We start from the raw sequence: 26,920 nt of genomic DNA on the forward strand, positions 1-26,920 counted from the left end.
TACTGTAGACTGGTGGTGATTAATTATATCAATTTCTATTTGTCTGAAAGTATGTTTCTTACACCTCCTTTGAAAGGTATTAACCTCTAGCCATGAAATTTTTAAGCAATCACTTATCAAAAGGGGTAAACTCCTTTTTTTTCTAGAGGTTAATACTAAATTAACCTCTAGAAATATTAACACCTCTTTGAAAGCTATTAACCTCTAGACATATGAACTTATGTTGACATTCTACTTACTTTCGTTGAATCCAAGATGTCATTTCATTATTTTTGTTTTCAAAGTTTTTTTTTTTTGAAAAATCAGGGAAGATTCTTGTCATTCCTTCCATGAAAATATTCATGGAGAAAATAATAAACTGTGTTGAATGATATGAAGATAACTATAGAGGATTGATATGTATAAATGTAAATTCTCAGTTGATGCTTTTATATAAGCAAATTCCTAATATTTTGTGGAAATTGATAAGTTAATTCTAAAGAAAAGTACTCACTTCACCAGTTCACTTTACCAATTATCAAAGCTTATTATAAAATTCTAATGATGAGGTATTGGTGGAAAAATAGAAAAATAGACCAATACTAGCAAATATCCATCCCAGCAGATATACATTTAGTTTGTACTTGATAATTTTTCATATCAGTTTGGAAAAGATATCTTTTCAATAAATGTTGCTTACCATATTGTATATTCATATGAAAAAAAATGAAATGGAACAACTCCTTTCCATCCTTCACAGAATTATTTGCCCTTTGGATTAAAGACCTAAAAGTGAAAGGCCAAAGAAAAATATTTTAATGTCCTCAAGATAAAACATGCTCAAACTTCAAATAAAAAGATTAATGGATTCAATGACAAAATTCTTCTCCGAAAAAGACTGCATAAGGTAAATGGAGAAAAGCTAAAACTTTGTAACAACACTAATCCCCTAATAAAATTTTATAGAATAATGAGGAAAAGAACAAACCACCCAAAAGAAAACAGGTAAGAGCAACTGTTCTCCTTAGTAGGCATGGAAATGCAATTTAAAAGTTCAATGAGATACCATTTCATACTCAAATCATAGATAAAGATTTTAAAATCTAGCTGTATTATATTCCATATAAAGGGAAAAAAAGACCAGAGACTAGGAAGAAATTTTTAAGTAACCACTTATCAAAAAGGGGAAACTCCAGCTATATTAAATAGTGATTATTTTTTGAGGAGTGAAAACACAAGAGTCATTATGTTTAGAGAAATTATTAGTATCATTTATAATCATACATTAGATAGCCATCAGAATAAGCAAAAATTTAAAATGCTGACAATATCAAGTGGTAAAAAAGTGAAAAAAATGAGAACTATCAGTCATTGCTGGTAGGTGTACTGTTTGACACAACATTTTGCAAACAATTTGGTATAATCAAGCAGAGTTAAAGAAATGCATATCTTACAATTTAGCATTTCACTTTCAGGTACATAATCAAGGAGATATTCTCACTTGTATGCACTAAGAGACATGTACAATAATGTTTACAGCAGCATTAGTTGTAATAACAGAGCCTGGAGACAACTTACATGTCCTTTGATGGCTAAATGAATAAACATATTTTCTGTACTTGTACTAAGGAATACTATACAAAATTAAAATAAAGCGTAACTACAAATATCCACACAGATGAACAACTAAACCAAATATGTTGTTGAGAAAGAAAAAGTCACAGAAGAGTACCATATAAAAATGACAAAACCAGGCAAACAGAAAGTACACATTATTGAAGAATATATGATCAGAACATAAGGATTTTGCTTAGAAATACAAATATATAAAAAGAAATATTAATATTAGGTTTAAGAGAACATATATTTCTTGGGAGAGGATAAGAGGTATGATAAGGGCATAAAAAAACTTCAAAATTCATAGTAATATATATTTAAGCTGGGTAATTTTTCATGATTTCATGGTAAATTTGTTCATGATTAAAGCAATAGATTCAAATTTTATATGTTTTTTAACAAGTTTGATATATTTTAGAGTGATATTGTCTTTAAAATTTATTCCATAAACATCTTCTATGTTGCTATCCTGACCTAATAGCTACCTGGCAAATAATTGTCCAGAATTGGTTGTACAATGATTTCCTTCACCTAGCTATTTAGATAGTTAGATGGCTTCCTATTTTCCAATAGTAAGAAAAATAATGAAAAGAAATTCTTCATTTCAGCATGTAGTTATTTAGGATGTAATCAATATGGATATAATACTATTGAGTCAAATTCCATTAAGTATAACACTTGACTTTAACTCAGATTCATGTTGCCTATAGTTTTCTTCAAATTGACAAAGTATGTCATTGGTTTATGTGTTCTCAATGGAAGAATGTTAACAGTGAAATAAAATAACTAGAAAAATTGAAAGTATTAGAAGTAATAGGAACAGATGCCCTATCCAGGTATGTGAAACCTCAGGCAAAATTTTTTTCAGGCCACTGTCTATATAAACAATTTGATTTAAAAATTTGTTTTAAATTCATGGTTACATCTTGGGCATAGTGATTTTTTTTATATGGGTAGAATAAATGGTAGGGAAGAACTACTTGCATACTATTTATTGTGCAGTCAGACACAATTTCTTTCTCTGCCAGTCCATGAACTGGTTCTTTCTTCAGGTACCATCAAATGTGCCATTCCTAACTAATTCCATATTTTCCACTGTGGGAAAAAAAAGGTATCAATGCTGTTATTCTCATAATGTCATGGCTCTTTGGACCCTGCTTGTATAGAAACAATATAGAGCTTCTTGCCTCTGAAGTTTCCTAATACCATTTATTTAAAGCTTCATTATTCTTGATACTGACTTATTCTTGGTATCACCTGTGAATATTGGCCTCCAATTACTCTCTTCACAGTTACAACTACTTCGTGATGATGACACTAAATGCAACTTACTCAGCATCTGCAGGATGATGTGAACAATACTTCATTTTCTGGTCATGTTAAATGTACCATTTAGGACTTTATAGCATAAACTGTATCTTTTTTTTGAACACTTTAGAGCTAAATATTTCATTCCTAGAATATAATCTCTCAGTATTCACCTGCCTTTTATACAGTATCACCAGTGGGAAGATAGTGAAGTGCACACAATTGAGTGTGAAGAGTGGCCCCACTTGGGCGAAGAGTGTCTCTCTTCCAGCACGGCTTTTGATATGGATTCATGTGTCACCATTCTACTGAAGCAAGAGAAGACATTGATCAGAAGGACCTACTGGACTCACAGAGCAACTGTCCTAAAAGCCCTCAGAGGAAGTAATCATGACCACAAGGATTGCTGCCACATCACGTGGAGGAAACAAAAGTAGTGGAGTGACTTCTCTGACTGCAGTTGCAAGGACACGCAAGAGAAAGGATACTTGGTACCACCTTCACCATCCCTGGGTGCTGTAGCCTGGGTGTGGCAACACTGTTTTCTATTAGGATGAGCAAGTATCAATGATGAGCTCAGACACAGCTTAAGAGTAATATACGGTGCTGAACCATTGGTAACTCAGAGCTCCGAACTTACCCTGTGAATGATGTGAATGAAAACCACCCCAAATCACATTGTTTGCACCATTCTGGTGACCCAAACTCACATAGTCCTGGAAAAGCAATACCAGTCTGCCTGCTGGAGGCTATCTGCTTACCAGCTCACTCACCTAGAAATTGGGCCAGACCAAGTTTAGGACAACCCAATAGTTATGATTACCAGAGATCTTCAGGGTATCTGGTCAACCTAATGCATGGTCAGAAAAGTGTCCCAAGGGAGATAAATTGGGACAGGGCCATGCCAATTCCAGTTCTTGGGTAACCTGCCCAGATGACTTTACACTACAACCAGTACTGGGCAGAGGAAGTGATTTAGAAAAATTTAATAGGCAATTCTTGGCCACTAGGATCCATGTGGGACCAAGTTTGGTCTTAAACTGCCCTGCAGGGGTGGCACTGCTGGCCTTTTTCAGTCCTAGACACTGGAAATGAACTAGAAAAATTTGACGGGGCACTGCAAGACAATGATAACCACAAAAATGTAGATTTCAGGACAGGGCCTCATTTGTCCATGCATAAAAACAGTGCTGAATCAGATGTTCAATATTGAAAAATATTTGACCAAATACAACAAAATCAATCAGATACCTTTTGCTTTGAAAAATCTAAAATATCAATTGATATTGATATGAAATATTCATTAGCATGTGTTTACATAAAACAATTTAGATAGCATTCACTCTTTAATAGATTACTTATACATTCATTATATGTTTACCATGTGCCAGATATTGTCCTAGGGATGCAATAAATTTTGTGGTGTTTTCTATACCTGCTGTAATATTAAGAGTCATAAAGTACTAAGTCATTAAAATGTTTATAATCTTTCATTGATTAATGCAATTTTAGAATCTAATATTAGGAAATAAGGCAGACTATAAAAGCTTAAAGAAGGAAGATGTATACTTAAGTTTCACTCAATGTATTGAATATTACTAATAACCAAAATATCTACCAATAGTAGATAATCTTCTGGTACAACTATTTAATATTGTACATCTATTTGTATTGGAAACATAAAACTAAATTATTCTTAGATTAATATATTTTAAATTATAAAATAATGCAAAGCTATGTATTTTCCTTTTAATGACTATGATCACAACTATATAAATGTATAATTTCATAAATATGAGAATCAACAGGGAACATGGAAATATGATATGTGCAGCTGACATTTATAATGACTTTTCTTACTGTTTTGATATGTGTGTAGGATATTAGAGTTAAGAAAAATTAAATAAAATTAATGATTGCCTCAATGACTAAAGTCTCAAATGATCCTTTGACTAACCCTCAAATGATTCACCTGTACAATAGTAAAACCTATATGCTGAGAGTTGTCATTCATTTAATCATTTGTTCAATGATTTTTTTTTTCCCAAATGGGACACCTCTGTGCCAGACACTTTTATTGAAGCACTAAGTATGTGTGAGGAATAGAAAGGAAGAGAATGTATCAGGGGTTCTATTTTGCATATATGAAGATAAAAAAAACCTTCTTTTCCATCCTCGTGAAATTTAAATTCATGGCACTAGGTAAGTGAATGGTAAATAGTAGATAGCTAACCAATGAGCTGAAGTAATATGCTCATTAATGTCCTAAGTACCATGAATGATAAATTAGAGAGAGCAGATGATAATTATACAGAAAGCTAAGATCACATCAGATTCAGAAAAGTATTATGAAAATAAGAATAAAACAAGATAATAGGATAGAAAGTCATAGCATAAGATGGAGATTAGGGCAAAAGGAAGTCCTCTTTGAGAAAAGGCCTGATTCCAGAATGATGAGGAAAAACCAGGCATGAGAAGATCTCAGGGAAGAAACGTCCAGATAGAAAGAACATATCTTAAAACTTTCCTGAGGTAGGTTTAGTTAGATAATACCATTGTAGGGCATGGTAATAACTTTAGCATTATCTGATGTTATGGGTAGCCATTGGATATTTTAAGCAAGGGGAGTATTTCAAACAGAACTTTGACTGCTTCGGGTATATGTTTGTGGAATGGCTGGGAATTAAAAGTGGAAACAAGGAGATAAGATTGTTGGCTGTTAGAACGTCAAGGCTGTATCTGGTGGTGGCTTGAACTAAGTGTCAGGGAGAAAGCATGAAAAGAAATTTAAGGAGACATATTTTAGAGGTAAAACCAATTAGAGATAATATGAATCTGATGAATCTGATTCTTTCTTGTGAATAAGTGGAATCATTGACAATTCCCATGTTTGTTAGCATTTTATGAGTTGGGGAAAACTGAGAAAGGAGGGAGGTCAGGGTTTCTGACATTTCCAGGTTGATTTCAAGGAACCTACTAAATATCCAATGGAAGATTAGATACCTGATATGAATAAAGTGTGCAAAAGTAGTTGGTAGCTGCTAAGCTAAAACAACTATATTTCACTAGTATGCCATGTACTGTAAAGCATAGAGAGGAGGTATAAGTTTCGTATGGGCTTCTATGGCATTATATTCATCTCTCTTCTATATCATTTATTCTTCTGTATCACATTTTATCTATTTACTTGAATTCTTCCACCATTAAACTATATTACTTTGAGGTTTGGTGATCTTTGTATCAATAGCAACTAGCCCAAAGCCTGACCTACTGTAAAAGTTCAGTAAATGTTTATGAATGAATAAATCTAGTTTGAGGTGAAAAATTAAAAGGTAAAATAATTCCACATAAAATATAAGAAAATGTGTTGTTATTGTTATTTAGTTTTGTGATTTAGTTCCTAAACTGTGTAGAATAAAGTTGGTGTATTTAGAGACTGGTAAGGAGTAGACGTTACTACTGAGGCATGGAAGCATGCTTTAGGAGTTTATTTGAATGGAATTAAAATCCACCATAATCTATAGCAAGTCACAGAGGACAAAAACTATTCACAGTTGAAATAAACATTGGAGGACTGCTTTTATTCTGAATATCAAATCAAAACCTTTTGCTCTGCTCTTATTTTTATTGGTCCATGTAGATTAGAGGAGATGTGTAAAGTTTGATGTAATATCACACATTTAGTCATCAAATGCAAAAGTGATTTAAGTGTGAATGGGAAGAAACTACTGATATCTAAATCATAGCGTAAGTATTTAGTGTTGCATATTGGATAGAATGTTCTTTAATAAACCTCTGATGATACCAGCAATTGGGATTCTTTAATGGAATAGTCTAGGATCTCCCTGTTAAGGATGATATATAATGTTATTTTTTAATAGATACCTTTGATCAAATTAGGAAAGTGCCATTCTATTCGTAGGTTGCTAAAATTTATTTTATTAAATTGGGTATTAGCGGTGAACTATATTGTATCTTTTGCATCATCTATAAAGCTAAATAATTTGTTTTTTAACTTTTAGTCTTTTAAGAAGTACATCATAGCATTATTATATATCCAAATGTTGACTCAATTTTGCATTACTAGGTTAAACTCTATTTATTCAAGATAGATTAATACTTTGATATATTGCTGTGTTTGATTTGCTAAAATTTTATTTAGTGTATTTGCATGTACATTCATAAATAACATTGAATCATAGATAAGGTTTTGTTTTTGCTTTTTCTGTATGACCTTGATAGTGGGATTAAGCTAACTTCATGTAATTAATTTGGAAGTATTCTAATTTTTTTAATATAATATACTAATTTAAATATTGATATTATTTAAATTTTTGATAGAATTTACTGTAAAATTATCCATGCACGATAGTTTTTTCAGTGATAAACTAACTCTTCAATTTCTCCTATGATTTTTTTGCCTGATCAGGGTTTTCATTCTTCTTGAGCTAAACTTTTGCTTTTGATAAAATTTCATAATTTAGTGTAATAAACTTATATGTGGAAACATCTTGTAATGTTTTAATGTCCTCTCAGTCACTTGTAGATTTACTTATATCTAGTGTTATTTATATGTTTGTTCTCTGTTTATCTCTTGGTCAAAATTTTTTAGAAGTATGCCAATACACTTAACCAACTGAGTCATCCAGGTACCCCTAAAAATTCTTTTCAAAGATCTTGCTCTAGATTTGATTTATTTATCTAGTATAGTTGGTTCATTATTGAATTCTTAATCTTATTTTTACTTATCTATTTGTCTTTTCCATGCATTTTGTTTTTTCTAGCTTCTTGACTTGTGTGACTGATTTTTCAGTTTTAATGTTTTCTCATATTGTGTACCTTAGAAACTATCCATTGCAAAACACCCCCAATTCCTATTACTATCCTCTCCATCTGTTATTCTGGTTGACAACCAAACTGGATAAATTCAACCCTCTGCTGGTTCTGTGGCTGCTCCTGGAGCAAATCCACTTTGCTGATGTAAATCATACCACTTAGAAAAATGTTTTACTTAATTTATGTGACTGGGCAAAAATTGTCAGCACACAGTGTTTCTTCATTATCCCTTTGTGTATCTGCTAAGGGAGTTTTTCTTATTCTTTGTATTGTCTAATTTCCCCACTCACCATGAGGAGATCTTTTATTTTCTATACCATTTATTTGAGCTATTTTGGTTTTGAATTTATATAGACAGTGTTAGAAAGGATAAGACATAAAGGATGGATTAGAAAAAATAGATTAGAAATGGTGATATACAGGGGTGCCTGGGTGGCTCAGTTGTTAGGTGTCTGCCTTCGGCTCAGGTCGTGATCCCAGTGTCCTGGAATTTAGCCCCACATCGGGCTCTCTGCTCAGTGGTAAGTCTTTTTCTCCCTCTCCCACTCCCCCTGCTTGTGTTCTTGCTCTCGCTATCTCTCTGTGTCAAATAAATAAATAAAATATTTTTTTTTAAAAGGGTGATATACAGAAAAGAAGAAGAAAAAACCTACCACCACCAACAACAACCCAACAGAACAACCAGAAATTATTCTTGCAAGTTGTTATAGCACAAGCATAGTCCACATACTCCATACCCTGTGAAGGTAAAAGTAAAAAGAAAGGGAAAAAGGGCTGAGCGAGGTGACACTATATGTTAATGAGGGAGAATTTCATAAGAGAATTCCACCATTTTCTGTCTCCTTTTCCATTTTTATATCTTCTTTAGAGAGTTCATTATCTTCTTAAGTTTTTTGCTCTTTTTTTCAGTGCATTGTTATTAGTGATTTGTATTATTTCCTGGATATAATTCTTTGATTTATATATGTATTTCAGATATTTCCCAGTCTCTATCTAATCTGTTCATTTTGTTAATGATGTTTTTGGTGAAATGTTTTGTTTTGTTTTTTAATGAAATCTATTACATTATTCTTGAAATTTAAAACTTTTTTTTAACTATTAGCATCATTTGAAGGTGTCTTTCAAACTGAAGACTTCTCTCTATGTTTACCTCTGCAAAGTTTGTTAAGGTTCCTTTAGTAATTTTATTCAATTTTTTCCATTAATCTTTCTGAGCATTTTATTGATGGCATGTTTAAAGATTAAGTATTCTCTATCTCTTATGTTTTCTCCTATAATTTCCTGATTATTGAACTATATTCTGAATTTCTTTTGCTTTCTTTTATAATCCTTTATTGTTTTTTATTTATATAAGAATATACAATATACAGGGGCACCTGGGTGGCTCAGGGGCATGATCTCAAGGTCCAGGGATAAAGCCCCACATGGGGCTCCCTGCTCAGCAGGAAGTCTGATTCTTCCTCTCCCTATACCCTTCCCCCCCACTTGTGCCCTCGTGCTCTCTCTCTCAAATAAATAAATAAAATCTTTTTTAAAAAAAGAACACACAATACACATATAATTACAATAAAACACAAAAATATTTTTATCTCTTAAAACTTTATTCAATGATTTCATTTTTATACTTTTTTCTTATTTTGTAGATATATTCTCTGGATTGTATCTGATTATATTAGAGATTTTTTTTAAGTTATTTTTCATTCTATTTTTAATCTCTGCTGTCACATTTTCTTTTAGTTCATCTTGGTCTTTGTCAAGTGACTGGCATTTCTCATATGTTGAAGACCTTGGTTATGTATTCATATTTTTAGAAGACAGACTAGGTAATTAGTTTCAGTTCCCTTTACAGTTGTGTAGATACTGTTTCTTGCAAATCGTCTTGTTTGAATAAGAAACCTGATTAGAAGCATAATTACAGTTACCTGAGGCCATTTGCATGCTTTAGTTTATGGGGAGCAGGGAGAATGCAGGTATGGGGCTGGCTATCAGACTGCGCATTCTCTGTATGTCAGAATTAGCAGATGCCATAGATTTTCTATATGCAATTGTTTTATGTCTATGTGTATCACAGACCTCTCAGTCTTGTAAGAATTTTTTAAAAACCCAGATTACAATATTATAGTTTGTATAACTGTTATGCAGACCAGAATGATCCTGTTGACTGAGCAGAATTCTCTCTCTGTTGGACAGCTAGTTGCTTAATGATTATGTTATTAGTGCAAGGAGAGTTATTGGATTATATATCAATTACTGGGGCTTCCTGCTATGATTGCCTGAGGCATCCATATCTGTTATAGGATTGTACTTGACAAAAATTTGAAGGCTCATATCCCTGAGATGACCCTTCTCTGTACCAAAGAGTGCCAGAGAAACACTTTCTTAAAGAAATGTTTAATGGGGTCATTTCATGTGAGTATGCAGACAAGTTAATTTGCAGACGTTTGCATTCCTGAGTCCCTAGTACTTGAGGAACTATAAGATCTAGATCAATGCTGTGCAATAAAAGTTTCTGTGATAAACATAATGTACTATATCTGGACTGATTGATATGGCAGCCACTAGCCACAGGTGACAATTTCACACTTGAAAGGTGGCTAGTGTGACTCAATAATTGAAATTTTAATTGTTTCTAATTTAGTTAATTAACATTTAAATTCATATAGCCACATTTAACTAGTAGCCACCCTGTTGGACAGCTCCTATCTAGAAACTTAATACCAGCTCATCTTTCACAAATGGAACCTACAGAGCCATGAGGGTAGCATGATAAAATATTCAGCCTATAATAGGCACTTCACAAATTTTGTGAAAATTGTGAAATTATCCAGAGTTAATTTTTCAGTATACATATGCAAGCTTAAGGAAATATCTACTGAGAATATCATCTTAATAGCTAATGTCAATTTTCAGTCAAAATGAGTTTATTATCAATTGACCCATGATGATTGCCTTTTCTATATTTTGACATCTTACATGGTAAATAAAATTTATCTCTTTATTTTCCATCTTAAAAACAATCTTGTTTTTGCAGAATTTCACACTTTGGTAACTTATACTTTAAATTCAGCAATTCAGTTCAATTTAATTAAAATTAGTAAATTTTTCAGTCAAGTATACCACATGCTCATTTCTTGGTATTCTTTCTCCCTTATAATTGACTTCTGTCTTAAGTGCTGCTATTTATTTATTTGTTTATTTATGTATTCTGAAATAAATAGGAATCTTTGTAAAATAACAAGGGCCTCTTTGTCTAGTTACATATTTATATGCCTCTATTTATAGGTATATAGAGTAAATAAAAGGTACTTTCATATTAAATTAAAATTATGCATGTACATTCAATATAAGGAGGGATTTACTGATAATTACATTCATTCCCTACCAAAATGCGATAGAGTACAGGAAACAGTGAGAAGACCTGAATTTTAGTAGTGACTGTAACCTTGGCATTATAACCTTGGGGTTAGTCATGTAATGTAAGCACCAGTTTTTGCATCTATAAAATAGGAATGGCAGTTCTAAAGTCTAATTTAAGTTCTTTGGTGGTAATTAATAAAAACAAGAAAACTTAGTAAGTAGTTAAAATTAAGAAAGTGGTTATTCTTAAAAATCCCTATTGGGGATTCCAAAGTTCAACAGAAATTTAAGAATTAATAGTATTGTATAGTACTTTAGTATTTTTAATAATTCTGGATTTTAGACCTGCCTCAGACATTTAAAAAGCCATTGACCTTGAACAACTATGTGAACTATTTTCTCATCGTCACTGTGGATTACAATACTTAATTTCTCCATACATGGAGTTTGGTAAAGGTTCTTGTAAAGACTGAGGTGAATTCATGTGAAATAATTATGTGAACTAATATGATTTTATTATTAAAACATCATAAGGTAAACAAAAAATACTGAATGAATAAGAATGAATAAAAAAAGATATCAAGTGATTTAGGTCAGAGGAGTGACAAGTCTCCAGCCTGGGCCAAGGAAAGCTTTTATAAAGGAGGGATTGAAAGCAAACAGGAATGCACTATACCCAGGCCCATATTTCAACATCTTTTTTATTTGCATTCCTTTCATTTCAAAATCTAAAGCAAATTAAGATAAACTTGAAGGTCAGGGAAAGGGCAGTAGAAGATAATAGTTCAGTTTAATGAAATAGTATTGTGTCAACACAGAGGGGCAGAGTGCTCAAATAAATTGTTAGTGTTTCATTTTATATTCTGTGAAGCCTATATCAGGAGAATTTAATAATCAGCAAAGACACTAAATTCATAATGTGTCAGAATTATTCTATTTTATTTTAAATGGTACTTAATATCAATAAAAGTAAAAACAAAGGTACGATAAAATATAACTTGATTTCCTTGCATCTTACCCTTGTCCCTTCATTTCAGTTTAACAATTTCAATGGAACTGACATTTCTAATCTCAATGATTGTCAATTATTTAAAGTATACATTCTCGAAATATGCTATTACTTTATGTATTTGACAAAATACTGAAATTTTTTGAAATGGCTTTTGAAATATTTTCTTTATTTTGTGTCACATTCAAATTTTGCAAAATGATTTTTGCTACTGACAATGCTACTAATAAAACACTTTTAAAGAGGATAATTCCATTTGGACTATTAGTTAAAGTAGTTTATTATGAAATATCATGATTATATTTTTAAAAATTCTTTCTTTGGTGTTTCTTCTTTCAAATACAATCCAGTTTTTAATTTCACAGTTTTTGTTAAGCTTCTTCCTTGTGTTGGAAAAATACTCTGATGATTTTCAAAGATACTTTATTTCAGACTAAACCAATAAAAAGCCATCCTTACAACAGTGATCACTTGAAAATATCCTCCTAAGATTGGGTAGACTTTTGACATTTTCTGTGCTTTATACTGTCCCAGGAAATATATGACTCTTTATTTCCTCTTTTTTGACAATAAAATCTAAAGAAAATTATTTAAGTAAAATCTCCTATTTCCAAAATTTAAAAAAAGAATAAATTGCTATTAAAAACCATCAGGATCTGAAAATAAATTAAGAAGGTAAACATGCAAACATAATTCAAACAGAAAAGTGCAAGTTGTTAACTTTATATTTCCTTCTATCACTGCCTCTATATTTTTCCTGTCTTACTGAAGTTTGTATCTGGGGAGAAAATGCCTATGTGTTTCATACATACTAACTATGCTTAAATTAAGTGTTAATTACTTCCTTAATTTTATTTTAGGTATGTTAAGTCATTCATAGATTCTTATAATAAGAAATATTGCAAAATAATAGAAATGCATTACTTTGTTAGACATAGTAACATTTGATCACAAAATTAAAATCATCATAAAAGATTTTAAACAATTAATAGATATGTGCACAACATTAGTACAGATATGTTCACTGGGACAGTGGCTCAACTATAAATAACTTCTGTTGAGATTTAGCAGGTGGCTAAATTACTATGTTTATTTAGTGACTATATTTTTGCTGACACTGCCTACGAGACAATTTGTGGCATTTGTTGCAGGTGTGATGGATTTCCACTGAAAGTATGAACATTCTGTAGGTCATTTCAACAATTTCCAGACAGATATTTTAACAGAGAGAGAAAGAGCATTCTTTATTTCAGCCTAAAACAAAAATACTTTTCTATATTTTTAGATGATAACCACCCTAATCAGTTTATATATATTTAAAGAAAAGCATTAAAAATCAAGAATATTGCACTTCCACAACTGCACATAGTTTTATAATTATTTCAACTGGATATCTCAATATTATTTCATAGCTATGATGATACTAAACTGTTTTTTTGCATGTATTTTCTAACCCAAAAATATTGCAATAAAGAAAATAATTGATTCTTACAATGAGAAAAATACTTATGAGTCTGCAGATAGAAACCCAAGGAGGGGCAGAGTTATTCAGGTACTTCTGAGTTTCATCCCAGTCCCTCTTACACATTTGATTTTAGAACTAAGTTGGATGGTCACTATTACTAAATCCTTTTTGACAAACAGGGTGTTACTAAATCCTTTTTGACAAACAGGGTGTTAAACCTCAAAAAATTTAAGTAATGATAGAAAATTTAAAGTTACAAAGTGAGTTTAGTTCAATTGCTATAGCACCAAGTTCTACTTTTTTTCTGTACTTCAATAAAATGGGAAGTCCTTCAAACAATAATATGTTCAAAAGATAAAACAGTGTGTGGAAATGTTGCACATATTTGGAAAGAGTTTTAGTTTATGAGAATAATTTGTATGGTACTTGGAAAAATGTTTGCAAAAATTAATTATGTTATAATTTGAATAATGTAGTTGTACATTAAATACTATACGACTGGTATACCGTTAAGTGCTGTAGACTATGATCTCTATGAAAAAATATACGTGTGTTCTCATCAAGCACATTACAGTTAATAACTCCTGTCCTTCAATAGAAACAAACTGGGGTAATTCTTCAAATGTTATCTTGTTAATGTTTGACTTTATATGTTTTGAATGTTTACATGGTCACTTTTAAATATAAATATTTCCTTCTACATAAATTTATGGTTAATCATTAAAGTATTTGGAAAAATTAGCCATTCAAAGAAGAGATTTTATGTTTATTAAAGAATGAATCCATTTTACATCATAAAGGGCTCAGTTCCATTCTTATAGCACAGTGGGTTCAAAAATTTGAAAACGAAAAGAAATGGTGTATTTTTTTGTCATTATCACTCATCCCTTCATTCTACAATCTCTAATTGAGAAATGAATGTGTCTCAGGTAGTTATCTAGTTATTAAATATACAGCAGTGAAGGAAGTAGTCAACATCCATGCCATTGTGTAACTAATGTTATAATGTGAAGGAGACATGGCAGAAACACATGAAAAATAGTATATAACATGTCAGATGGAGATAAGTGCTACAAAAATATTAACAGAGAGGAGAAGAGACGACAAAGAACAAATATAATTTGGGGTATTACTTGATTTAGTAGAGTCAGGGAAATCTTGCTACCTGAGAAGCTATGTGAGGAAGGAACCATGTGGGGAAGAGTACAGTGCAGTATGGGAAGTTGGGGAAGTTCATATTCCAGGTAAATGTACCTGCCAGTGAAATGCCCTGAGTTTGGAATATGTTTGCTGTGTCCATAGAACAGAAGTGAGGCCTGTGTGGCTGAAGAGGAGGAAGCAAGTACAGAGGAGTAAGAGATGAAGCCAGCAAGAATGCAGGGACAATCACAGAGGACCTTGCAGGTATTATTGGCTATTACTCCGAGTGAGATGGGAAGTCACTGGGGGGACTCTTGTTTTGCTTTCTTATGTTTTGATTTATAGGGAAAAATGAAATGGCCAAATTTGGAATGAAAAACTAAAACGTAGGTTAACAGGAAACCCATCCAGTGTGGCTGAATGCTAATGGGCTCAGTCACTTTAGATGGCAACATGCCACTATACTTTGAAGATGGACATTTGTGTACTGTATAACCCACCAGTTCTGTTTGTAGGTATGCACCCCAAAAACTCTTGCATGCATGTATCAGGATACATGAACCCACATTTTCTTATCAACACTGTTCACAATGGCAAAAATCTATAAAGAATTGAAATGTTCGTTAACAGGAAAAAAGAAAAATTATAGTGTATAGATTATTAGATAGAAGTGAAAATAAATGAGATAGGTGCACATGCAGCACAGATGGATCTTATAATCAGTGTAGGAGAAAAACAGCAAGTCCCAGATCAGGTACAGTGTGACATGATTTTATTAAATGTCTAGAAAAATAAAAAGCAAATGGTTTATTAATAGGGATAATTACATATGTAACCAAGATAAATGAGAAAATTAAATATAGTGATGAACAACACACAAAATTAAGGGGGCAGGATTAGAGAGGACTACATAGGTGCAATGGTATCAAAAATTTTCCACTTCATAAAATTAAGAGTGGTTTACAGGTGTTTATTATTATATATATGCTCAAATATATATAAAATATCTATATCAAATATTTCACAACATATTTAAAATAATCATATATAATATCACCTTTGAAATGTTAATAGAAAAATAATTAACTGATGAAAGTAATTTTAATAACATAAAAATTAGGACTAGAGAGTGACATCAGCAGAATGGCATAACAGAAATTTCTACCACTGGTCCCTTCCACTGAAAAACATCAATTTTGAACAATGATGCACTGGGAAGTTACCTTCAGAGCTGTCAGGGATTCCAGCTGAAGGTCTGTGGCACCTCAGTGAAGCTGAAAAACAATAAATGATGAATAAGGATGGTAGGAAAGATATATTCACACTTTCTCCATCACTATTCCCCCAAGCATGTGTGCCCAGCTAGCAGAGAGAAGACACCTTCAGGGTGGGAGAAGAACATACTGAGAGCTGGACTTCACCATGGACTTTGAATTGGCTCATCACAGTATGAGGCTGACTTTCACAGCCCTAGGTGGTTCCTGCCAACACCTGCAGCCTCAGAAACCTCCCAGAGACCCACACGCATCCCTGGTAATCTCCCAGTGGGCTCCCACAAACCCAGGCCCCATTCACCCAGTAACTTCTACTCAAGCAACCTGGGCAGCTCTGTAGGACCCAGGTGGATTTCAAGGCAGGATTCTTAGCAGGCTTCCGGTTATACAGGCCCCCATCTCATTCTTTCAACAGCTGGCTCCAGCTGCCCCAGGAGTCTCCAGTGACATCAGACCCACAATGGGTTCTTATGAATCAAGAAACCAGCTCATCCTAGTGTCTTTGACTCCAACTATTCTAGGGACCCCCAAGTCAGAGTGGGATGATATATTCAAAATGCTAAAAGAAAAAAACTCTGCCAAATAAAAATACTTTACCCAAAATATTGTCTTTGAGGGTTGAAGGGAAAGTACTCTCCTAAGGGAATTTATTAATGCTAGACTTGCTGAGAAAATTTATCAACATTAATTATGTAAGGGATGGAAGTTTTAAGTAACCTTATTTTAGTAATCATTTTGCAAAACACGTGTTTCACATAATCACATAGTATAGCTTGACCTTACATATGTTATATGCCAAATCTCAGTAAAGCTGGGGGAAAATATAAGAATAAAAAATAATTTAGCTGAACAGGACAGAATAAACTAATAATAGTAAACAGACTTAGGGAACTCAGTGACACCATCGAGTGAAATATTTTCATTATGAGGATCCCAGAAAAAAAGAGAGAAAAGTGGCCAGAAAACTTATTTGAAGAAATAGTAGCTGAAAACTGGGGAAAGAAACAGAAATCCAGGTCCAGGAGGCACAGAGAGCCCCTCACAAAATCAACCCAAGGAAGTCCACACCAAGACACACAGTAACTAAAATTGCAAAAAGTACAGATAATGAGAATTTTAAGAGCAGCAAGAGAAAAGACAGTTACATACAGGGGAAACACCATAAGGCTATCAGCTGATTTTTCCACAGAAACTTTGCAGGCTGGAAGAGAGTGGCATGATGTATTCAAAATGATGACAGAAAAAAAACCTGTAACCAAGAATATTCTTCCAACCAGTCTATCATTCAGAATAGAAGGAAGAATAAAGAGTTTCTAAACAAAAAAAAAGTTAAAGGAATTTATGACCACTATACCACCCCTACAAGAAATGTTAAAGGAAACTTCTCAAGTGGAAAGGAAAGACCATACACAGGAGTAAAAAAAAGTAGGAGGCACAAAAACAGTAAAAACTAAGTCTATCTGTAAAAATCTGTCAAGGAACTTATAAAACAAAGAATGTAAAGTATGACACCATATACTTAAAACATAGGGGAAGGAGAGGAGTAAAGAATGGGTTCAAACTTAAGTGACCATCAATTTAATATAGACTGCAATATGCAGATGTTATATACAAACCTATGGTAACCACAAGTCAAAAATCAGTAATAGATACGCAAAACAAAGGGAAAAGAATCCAAGTGTATCACTAAAGAAAACCAGCAAACCATGAGAGAAGAGAACAAGAGAAGAAAGGAACAGAGAAGAACTACAAAAACAACCACAAAACAAGTAACAAAATGGCAATAAATATATACCTATCAAAAATGAACATAAATCGACTAATGCTCTAATCAAAAGGCATAGGATGACAGAATGGATAAAAAAGCAAGACCCAACTATATACTGCCTACAAGAGACACATATCAGACCTAAAGTCACCTGTAGATTAAAAGTGAAGAGATAGGGAAATATTTATCAGGCAAATGGAAGTGAAAACAAAGCTGGAGTGGTGATACTTGCATTAGACGACAGACTTTAATACAAAGACCATAGGGGCATCTGTATAGCTCAGTCGGTTGAGTGTCTGACTCTTGATTTTGGCTCAGATCATGATCTCAGGATCATGAGATTGAACCCCACATCAGGTTCCACACTGGGCATGGAGCTTGCTTAAGAATCTCTCTCTCCCTCTGCCCCTCCCCCTCTCTAAAAAAACAAAATAATAAAACAAAGACTGTAATAAAAGGTGAAGAGGGACACTATATAATCATACAGGGAACAATCCAACAAGAAGATATAAAAATTGTAAATGTTTATGCACTCAACATGGAAGCACCCAAGTACAAAAAGCAGCTAATAACAAACTTAGAGGAAGTAATCCATAGTAATAAAATAATAGTAGGGGACTTTAACCACTTACATCAATGGATGGATCATTGAAACAGAAAATCAACAAGGAAACAGTAGGTTTGACCATCTGAGCCACCCAGGCGCCCCCAGGAAACAGTAGGTTTGAATGACACATTGGACCAGATGGATCTAACAAATATATTCTAAACAGTCCATCCTAAAACAGCAGAATACACATTCTTTTCAAGTGCATAGGGAACATTCTTCAGAATAGATCACATACTGGGCAACAAAACAAGTCTCAACAAATTCAAAAAGATCAAGGTCATACCATGCACTGTGAAACTAGATGTCAACCATAGGAAAAAATATGGAAAGACCACAAATACATGGAGGTTAAGTAACACACTACCAAAAATGAATGGTTCAACCAAGAAATCAAAGAAGAGATGCAAGAATACATGTAAACAAATGAAAATGAAAACACAATGGTCAAAAATCTTTGGGATGCAGTAAAAACTGTTCTAGTGTGAAGGTTATACCAATACAGGCCTACCTCAAGAAGCAAGAAAAATCTCAAGTAAACAACCTAACCTTACATCCAAACAAGCTAGCAACAGAACAAACAGAACCGAAAACCAGTAGAAGGAAGAAAATAATAAAGATTAGAACAGAAATTAATGAGATAGAAACTAAAAAACAAAACAAAACAAAAAAGCAAAGAACAGAGCAAGGAAACCAGGAGCTGGTTCTCTGAAAAGATCAGCAAAATTGATAAAGCCAGACTCAAAAAAGAGAGAGAGAGAAGTAGAGAGAGGACTCAAATACACAAAAGCAGAAATGAAAAAGGAGAAATAACAACGAACACCACAGAAATACAAAAGTTTAAGAATATTATGAAAAACTATATGCCAACAAATTGGACAATCTACAAGAAATGAATAAATTCCTAGAAATGTATAACCTCCCAGAACTGAATCAGGAAAAAATAGAAAATTTGAACAGACTGATTACCAGCAATGAAATTGAATCAATAATCAAAAAACTCCCAAAAACAAAAGTTCAGTTCCAGAGAGCTTCACAAATGAACTTTATCAAACATCTAGAGATGTTCTTCTCAAGCTATTCCAAAAAAACAAGAGGGGAAACTTCCAGATACTTTCTATGAGGTCAGTATTACCTTGATACCAAAACCAGAAAAAGACACTACCAAAAAAAAAAAAAAAAAAAGAAGAGGAAAGAAAAAAAAGAAAAGAAAAGAAAAAGAAAACTATAGGCCACTATCTCTGATGAACATAGATATGAAAATCCTCAAAAAATATTAGCTAACTGGGGGAGGAAAAGCTGGCAGAGGAGTAGAGGACCATATTCCAACTGGTCCCCTGAATTGAGCTGGATATCTACCAGACCACTCTGAACACCCACAAAATCAGCCTGAGATGTAAGGAGATAGATCTGGACCTCTACAAACAGAATATCGCAGGTGGTTGGTTTCGAGGTATGAAGCAGGGAGCTGTGATTCCATGGGCAGATATTGGAGGATAAATGGCAGCCAGAGGGAGCCTGGCCATGGGAATCCTACACTGCCAGTGAGTGAGAACCTTCCGTGCTTGGGACTGGGCATAGATTTGCAAACCAGTAGTGGCAGGGAAAGGACTTTAGGGCAGATCCCTGGACTGAAACCTGCAGCGGTAGGGCCACACATGCAAACTGGAGGTGGCTGGCAGTTTTAGAAGCACAGAGGGCAGAGACGGCCCCCGAACTGGAGGTGAGGACTGGCAGTGCTGCTAGAGGGGTGCACAACCCAGGACACTGCAGTTTGTAGTAGCACAGACAGAAATGGAGATAGTGTGGCCTGAAGAGTTCACTGAAGAACAGACTGAGATCTCTCAGATCTCTCAGATCTGAGATTGAAAACGTTCTCTTCTACTCTGACTCTCAGAAGAGCCGCAGAAAGCCACCAGGGAGCCGCCAGAGAACAAAAGCGCCCCAAAAACGGTTTTCACGGAGCCCATTCGCCCCCCCATAGGGGGCAGGGCAACTCAGCCCAAACACAGTTGTTTGAGTAACAGCATGGCAGGCCCTTCCCCCAGAAGATAGGCTGGGAGAACAAGAGGCTGACAACCCTAAGGTCCCTATAAAACAGGTGCATCTTGCTTAGGTTGTGGTCAATAATTTGGACTCTGTACATTGTCTCAACAACCCCTCAACAGAATGACTAGGAGGAGGAACCCTCAAAATAGGAAAGACTCAGAGACCGTGACTTCTGCCACAGATTTACAAATGGATATGTATATAAGCAATATGTCGGAAATGGACTTCAGAGTAACAGTTATGAAGACGATAGGTAGAATGGAGAAATTGATTAATGGCAACATAGAGTCTCTAAGGGCAGAAATGGAAGCTGAACTGGCAGAACATAAAAATGCTATCAATGAGATCCAATCTAATCTAGATACTCTAGCAGCTAGGGTAAATGAGGCAAAAGAATGAATTAGTGATCTAGAAGATAAATTGATAGAAAAGAAGGAAAAAGATGAGGCACGGGAGAAACAGCTTAAAATTCATGAAAACAGAATTAGAGAAATAAGTAGAAATTGTAGCTGAGAACTTCTCTAATCTGGGGAGTGAAATAAACATTTGTGTCCTAGAGGCAGAGAGGACCTCTCCCAAGATCAAGGAAAACAGGCCAATGCCCCGGTATGTGGTAGTAAAACTCACAAAATCTTAGAACCAAGCAAACCATCTTAAGGGCAGTTAGGGGAAAGAGATTCCTTATGTACAGAGGGAGGAATATCAGAATAACATCAGACCTATCCACAGAGACCTGGCAAGGCAGAAAGGCCTGGCAAGACATATTCAGGGTACTAAACGAGAAGAACATGCAGCCAAGAATACTTTATCTGGCAAGACTGTCATTTGAAATGGATGGAGAGATGCAGAGCTTCCAAGACTGGCAGAAACCGAAAGAATATGTGATCACTAAGCAGGCCCTGCAAGAAATATTAAGAGGTGTTCTATAAAAGGAGAAAGACCCCAAGAGTGATATAGAGCAGAAATTTACAGAGAAAATCTAGAGAAACAAGGACTTCACAGGCAACATGATGACAATAAGTTCATATCTTTCAATAATCACTCTCAATGTGAATGGCCTAAATTCTTCCATAAAATGGCACAGGATTGCAGATTGGATAAAAAGACAGGACCCATCCATATGCTGTCTAGAAGAGACACATTTTGAGCCTAAAGATACATCCAGACTGAAAGTGAAGGGATGGAGATCGATCTTCCATGCCAACAGACCTCAAAAGAAAGCTGGGGTAGCAATTCTTATATCAGACAAATTATATTTTAAGCTAAAGACTGTAGTTAGAGACAGGACACTATATCATTCTTAAACGGTTTATCCAACAAGAAGATCTAACAATTGTAAATATCTACACCCCCAATATGGGAGCAGCCAATTACATAAGCCAACTGTTAAACAAAATAAAGAGTCATATTGATAATAATATGTTAATTGTAGGAGACCTCAATACTTCACCCTCAGCAATAGATAATCATTTAAGCAAAAAATCAACAAAGAAACAAGAGCTTTGAATGACACACTGGACCAGATGGACCTCATAGATATATACAGAACATTCCACCCTAAAACAACAGAATACTCATTCTTCTCAAGCTCACGTGGAACTTTCTCCAGAATAGACCACATACTGGGTCACAAATCAGGTCTCAACCAAACCAAAAGATTGAAATTATTCCCTGCATATTCTCAGACCATAATGCTTTAAAGCTGGACCTCAATCATAAGAAAAAATTTGGAAGAAATTCAAATACTTGGAAGCTAAAGATCAATCTGCTAAAGAATGTTTGGGTCAACCAGGAAATCAAAAAAGAACTTAAACAATTCATGGAAACCAATGAGAACGAAAACACATCAGTCCAAAACCTATGGGATACTGCAAAGGCGGTCCTAAGGGGGAAATACATAGCCATTCAAGCCTCACTCAAAAAAATAGAAAAATCCCAAATCCACCAACTAACTTTACATCTTAATGAACTGGGGAAAAAAGCAACACACAATGCCTAAGCCATGCATTAGAAGAGAAAGAATTAAGTTTAGAGCAGAGATCAATGAATTAGAAACCAGAAACACAGTAGATCAGATCAACGAAACTAGAAGCTGGTTCTTTGAAAGAAATAATAAGATTGATAAACCACTGGCCAGACTTATCCAAAAGAAAAGAGAAAGGACCCAAATTAATAAAATCATGAATGAAAGGGGAGAGATCATGACTAACACCAAGGAAATAGAAACAATTTTTAGAAATTAGTATCAAAAACTATATGCCAATAGATTAAGCAACCTGGAAGAAATGGATGCTGTCCTGGAAACCTATAAACTACCAAGACTGAAACAGGAAGAAATTGACAATCTGAATAGGCCAATAACCAGTAATGAGATTGAAGCAGTGATCAAAACCTCCCAAAAAACAATCCAAACCTCCCAAAAAACAAGAGTCTGGGGCCTGATGGATTCCTTAGGGAATTCTACCAAACATTTAAAGAAGAAATAATACCTATCCTACTGAAGCTGTTTCAAAAAACAGAAGCAGAAGGAAAGCTTTCAGACTCATTCTATGAGGCCAGCATTACCTTAATCCCCAAATCAGGCAAAGACCCCATCAAAAAGGAGAATTTTAGACTGATATCCTTGATTAATATGGATTCCAAAATTCTCAACAAAATCCTAGCTAATAGAATCCAACAATACATTAAAAGGATCATCCACCATGACCAAGTGGGATTTATCCCCGGGATACAAGTGTGGTTCAGCATTCACAAATCAATCAGTGTGATAGAACACATTAATAAAAGGAGAGAGAAGAACCATATGGTCCTCACAATTGATGCAGAAAAAGCATTTGACAAAATACATCATCCTTTCCTGATTAAAACTCTTCAGAGAATAGGGATAGTGGGAACATTCCTCAAGTTCATAAAATCCATCTATGAAAAACCCACAGTGAATATCATCCTCAAGGGGAAAAGCTGAGAGCCTTTCCCTTAAGATCAGGAACACATCAAGGATGCCCACTCTTGCCACTATTGTTCAACATAGTACTAGAAGTCATGGCAACAGCAATCAGACAACAAAAAGAAATAAAAGTATTCAAATTGGCAAAGAAGAAGTCAAACTCTCTCTTTTTGCAGATGACATGACACTTTATGTGGAAAACACAAAAGACTCCATCTCCAAATTACTAGAACTCATACAGCAATTCAGTAACGTGGCAGGATACAAAATCAATGTACAGAAATCAGTTGCTTTCTTATACACTAACAATGCAACTGTAGAGAGAGAAATTAGAGAACCAATTCCATTTACAATATCACCAAAAACTGTAAGATACCTGGGAATAAACCAAACCAAAGAGGTGAGGGTTCTATACTCTAGGAACCTCAAAACACTCATGAAAGAAATTGAAGACACAAAGAGATGGGAAAAACATTCCATGCTCACGGATTAGAAGAATAAACATTGTTAAAATGTCTATGCTGTCCAGACAATTTATACCTTCAGTGCCATCCCGATCAAAATTCCAAAGACATTTTTCAAAGTGCTGGAACAAACAATCCTAAAATGTGTATAGAATCAGAAAAGACCCTGAATTGCCAAGGAAATGTTGAAAAAGAAAAAAAAAAAAAGCTGGGGGCATCACGTTGCCTGATTTCAAGCTATATTACAAAGCCGTGATCACCAAGACAGCATGGTACTGGTGCAAAAACAGACATATAGACCAATGGAACAGAATAGAGAGCCCAGATATGGACTCTCAACTCTATGGTCAACTAATCTTCGACAAAGCAGGAAAAAATATGCAATGGAAAAAGATAGTATCTTCAATAAATGATGCTGGGAAAATTGGACAGCTATATACAGAAGACTGAAACTCGACCATTCTCTAACACCATACACAAAGATAAACTCAAAATGGATGAAAGACCTCAATGTGAGACAGGAATCCATCAAAATCCTAGAAAAGAACACAGGCAGTAACCTCTTTGACACTGGCCACAGCAACTTCTTCCAAGATACATCTCCAAAGGCAAGGGAAACAAAAACGAAAATGAGCTTTTGGGACTTCATCAAGATAAAAAGTTTCTGCACAGCAAAGGAACCAGTCAACAAAACAAAGAGGCAACCCACAGAATGGGAGAAGATATTTGCAAGTGACATTAGAGACCAAGTGCTGATTTCCAAGATCTATAAAGAACTTTTCAAACTCAACACCAAAAAACCAATAATCAAGTCAAAAAATGGGCAGAAGATGGACAGACACTTCTCCAAAGAAGACATACAAATGGTTAACAGACACATGAAAAAATGTTTGTTATCATTAGCCATCAGGAAAATTCAAATCAAAACCACATTGCAATACCACCTTACACCATTTAGAATGGCAAAAATTGACAAGGCAAGAAACAACAAATGTTGGAGAGCTAGTGGAGAAAGGGGGACCCTCTTATACTCTTGGTGGGAATGCAGGTTGGTACAGCCACTTTGGAAAACAGTGTGGAGATTCCTCAAAAAATTAAAAATAGAGCTACCCTATGACACAGCAATTGCACTACTGGGCATTTACCCCAAAGACACAGATGTAGTGAAAAGAAGGGCCACATGCACCCCAATGTTCAGAGCAGCAATGTCCACAATAGCAAAACTGTGGAAAGAGCCTAGATGCCTTTCAACAGTTGAATGGATAAAGAAGATGTGGTCCATATATCCAATGGAATATTACTCAGCCATCAGAAAGGATGAATACCCAACTTCTGCATCAACATGGATGGGACTGGAGGAGATTATGCTAAGTGAAATAAGTCAAGCAGAGAAAGTCAATTATCCTATGGTTTCACTTATTTGTCGGACATAAGGAATAACATGGAAGACATTAGGAGAAGGAAGGGAAAAATAAAGGGGGGGATCTCAGAGGGGGAGATGAACCATGAGAGACTATGGACTCTGAGAAACAAACTGAGGGTTTTAGGTGGGTGGGGCGGGGGGGATGGGTGAGCCCAGTGCTGGCTATTAAGGAGGGCACATATTGCATGGAGCCTTGAGTGTTGTACAAAAACAATGAATCATGGAACACTATATCAAATACTAATGATGTACTCTATGGTAACTAACATAACATAATAAAATTAAATTAAATTAAAAAATATATGTTAGCTAACCAAATGCAACAGTACTTTAAAAAAATCATGCACCATGACCAAGTGGGATTTATTCCTGGGATGCAAGTGTGGTTCAACATTTGCAAATCAATCAATGTGATACAACAACAAGAAAAGGAATAAAAATCATATCATTTCAATAGATGTAGAAAAAGCATTTGACAAAGTACAGCATCCATTCATGATAAAAACCCTCAACAAAGTAGGTTTAGAGGGAACATAACTCAATATAATAAAAGCCATGTATGAAAAACCCACAGGTAACATCATACTCAATGGTGAAAAACTGAGAGCTTTACTCCTAAGGTTAGGAACAGGACAAGGATGTCCACTCTCATCACTCTTATTCAGCACTGTGGAAGTCCCATTCACAGCAATTAGACAACATAAAGAAATAAAATGTATCCAAACTGAAAAGGAAGAAGCAAAATTTTCACTATTTGCAAATGACATGATACTATATATAGAAAACCCTAAAGGTTTCACCAAAAATCTAGTAGAACTGATAAATAGATTCAGTAAGGTTGCAGGATAAAAAATCAATGTACAGAAATCCATTACATTTCTATACACTAATAATGAAGTAATGAAACAGAAATTAAGAAAACAATACCTTTTACAATTGCACCTAAAATAATAAAATACCTAGGAATAAGCAACACAAAGGTGGTGAAAGACCTGTACTCTGAAAACTATGAAACATTGATGAAAGAAATTGAAGATGGCACAAACAAATTGAAAGATATCCCATACTCATGGATGAAAGAAAAGTACTATTAAAATGTTCCTACTATTCAAAGCAATCTACAGATTTAATGCAATCCCTATCAAAATACCAACAACCTTTTTCATAGAACTAGAACAGATAATCCCAAAATTTGTATGGAACCACAAAAGATCCTGAATAGCCAAAGTAACCTTGCAAAAGAAGAAACCTGGAGATATCCCAATCCCAGATTTCAAGATATACTACAAAGCTGTAGTAATCAAAACAGTATGGTCCTGGTACAAAAATAGACTATATAGATCAATAAAATACAATAGAGGCCCCATAAATAAACACATGATTATATGGTTAATTAATCTTCAACAAAGAAGCAAGAATTTGCAATGGGAAAAAGACAGTCTCTTCAACAAATGGTGTTGTGAAAACTAGACAGCTACATGTAAAAGAATGAAACTGGACCACTTTCTTACCCCATACACAAAAATAAAGTCAAAATGGAATAAGGACCTAAATTTGAGACCTGAAACCATAAAAATCCTAGAGAGCACAGGCAGTAATTTCTCTGACATAAGACATAGCAACATTTTTCTAGATATGTCTCCTGAGGCAAGGGACACAAAAGAAAAATAAACTATT

The 26,920-nt window shown here is 34.4% G+C and overlaps 2 long non-coding RNA genes across 2 annotated transcripts in view; both read left to right on the forward strand.

Annotated features, from left to right (window-relative positions):
• LOC141370230 (uncharacterized) overlaps window positions 1-3,565 on the forward strand; it is a 91,725-nt gene extending 88,160 nt beyond the window's left edge. Inside the window, exons 2-3 of the long non-coding RNA XR_012374119.1 lie at window positions 740-886; window positions 3,093-3,565. This is a non-coding gene — a long non-coding RNA (uncharacterized lncRNA). The remainder of the gene's footprint in view (window positions 1-739; window positions 887-3,092) is intronic.
• A 4,803-nt stretch (window positions 3,566-8,368) lies between these two features.
• The window catches only part of LOC141370235 (uncharacterized), a 32,184-nt gene continuing 13,632 nt past the window's right edge, over window positions 8,369-26,920 (forward strand). The window contains exons 1-2 of the long non-coding RNA XR_012374123.1: window positions 8,369-8,486; window positions 14,874-14,975. This is a non-coding gene — a long non-coding RNA (uncharacterized lncRNA). The remainder of the gene's footprint in view (window positions 8,487-14,873; window positions 14,976-26,920) is intronic.

This window comes from Callorhinus ursinus, unplaced genomic scaffold, assembly GCF_003265705.2.
Source record: "Callorhinus ursinus isolate GAN/ISIS: 27379988/994484 unplaced genomic scaffold, GSC_fseal_2.0 scaffold1, whole genome shotgun sequence".
Lineage (NCBI taxonomy): Eukaryota > Metazoa > Chordata > Mammalia > Carnivora > Otariidae > Callorhinus > Callorhinus ursinus.